The sequence below is a fragment of the Lactuca virosa genome, chromosome 5 (assembly GCF_052849685.1).
Source record: "Lactuca virosa cultivar CGN04683 chromosome 5, Lactuca_virosa_CGN04683_v6, whole genome shotgun sequence".
Classification (NCBI taxonomy): domain Eukaryota; kingdom Viridiplantae; phylum Streptophyta; class Magnoliopsida; order Asterales; family Asteraceae; genus Lactuca; species Lactuca virosa.
The window spans coordinates 87,554,031-87,556,115 of NC_136430.1; positions in this window are offsets into that span (position 1 = coordinate 87,554,031).

Here is a 2,085-nt window from a genome sequence, read left to right on the forward strand (position 1 = left end):
GTTACCCTTTGAACATTCCCTTAAGATACATATTCATTTTACGAACGAACTAGTATACTCGATGTCCTTGAACTGTTCTGCCATTTGTCTAAATAATCAATACACGTCTCACATGATTCTCCCTGACATAGTTAGGTTCTCATTGATGTGTCTGTTAGGGTTATGGACACTTGCCTAGTTCTGTAAGAGCTCTTAGGAATGTGCCCAAACAATTCTATTTGAAGCGACCCCACTTCTCTCTCTCTCTCTCTCTCTCTCTCTCACATAGGTGATTCAATTATAATCATTAAAAGTTATTGTGTGATGATTTTCAATTAATCATCTACATCTATAAGCTTAAAATGCATCACTATTTGTTTTAGGAATGAGTTGGGGTTGACCCCTACAATGATTCATAAATGTTATATGCAAGTAGGTTGTCCTATTGAACCTAGATCTTGGGATCTTCAGTAAACTAGATTGGGTTTCATTCACAATAACTTATTAATTCATGGGTTTTAGTCCCATTCCTCATAACGACCTCTCATTTCAAGCATTTTGTTAGTGGATCTGAAATCTTATTTTGACTTTATGTAGTCATTAAAGATAATTCATCTTGAGAGTTGCCATTTGAATGGTGTTATGTCTTTGACAAATACGTCTAGACTCACCATGTGCACATATAGGATATAATGGCTCATTATGGGACATATCCCAATACAAACATAGTTCTTTTGTTTATTGTCTAATCTTGGATAAACTTCTAAACTTAATTTCCTATATTTTTCAATAACTGTTGGCCATTATCAATATGGTTATTACTATACCATAATTACAACTATTTAATATCGATATAATTATGTCAACATAACACGATAAGCATACACACTACATGTATTTGTGAATTCACAATAACGTTGGCCAAATGTAATTATGAATATACCATACATGAGTCTCCTTGAAAATATCATATTTTTTCATGCATTTTCTTGCTTAAACCATCTATATGTAAAACTCTTACGGCATCCTATTGCAAGGATCATCCTATGTCACAAAATTGAATAACACTTAAAGTGTCATTCATATTTATTACATCCATTAATGTTGAATGATAGTCAAAATTTTGATACCATTATTCCAAAATTTTCTTTAAGTCATATAAAGACTTTACAATTAACACATTTTGTTGCTTTCCCTCGGGTAAGATAACTGCTAGGTAGTTCCAAGTTGATTATACTTCTAAATCTATGTTTAGAAGTTTTAGTTTCATATCAAAATGATATACATCCAAATTTTGAGAAGTTACAACTACATATAATTATAAGAGAATACAAATGAAATTAATCTAGGCATTCTTATGTTTGTAATCCAAACATATATTTCAAATATGCCATCAACTCTTACTTCTCAATTGTAAATCCACTAAACCATAGTGATTTCATTCTTACTAAAACTCACTAGTTCGGATGATAGAACCATAATTAGTTTTTAAAACTTAAACCATGATGATCTTTTGAGAAACCATTGAACTATTTCACAATCACATAATTCTAAATTTAGAATACTCACATTTCAATTCATGCTCATTTCAGTGTCATGTTGAAATCCATGATATTCATCAAAAACTTTATACTCTTTTGATGAATTCTATCCAATATAATCGGGGATTTTATTGAAATAACTCTTCAAGTAAATTATCTTTTGATTCTAAATTCTCATCCAAGGAATCAATACACATTTTCATTGAGACCACACGTAATTGTGTTTAAATTAATTTTCATGTTCTTTGGATCTATCTGCTTTCAATTTCCTCTTGAAAATCCATTTATAACCTACTGGTTTGCATCATGGAGGTAAATATACTAGATCTCATGCAAGATACAATCCATTTCACTTTTAGTTACCTCTTGTCGTTCAGGTCTTTTAAAGGAAGTGAATTCCTTTTTGAAAGTTTGAAGCTCTCTTTAAACCATATATGTGTAGTAATCATCTCCAAATGATTTCTTGACTTGTACCCTTTTACTCCATCATGATATATTTCTTCCTTAATTCCTTCTTCATGAGAAAATTCTTTATGCCTAATTATTTTAGAGGCACTTGTATTTG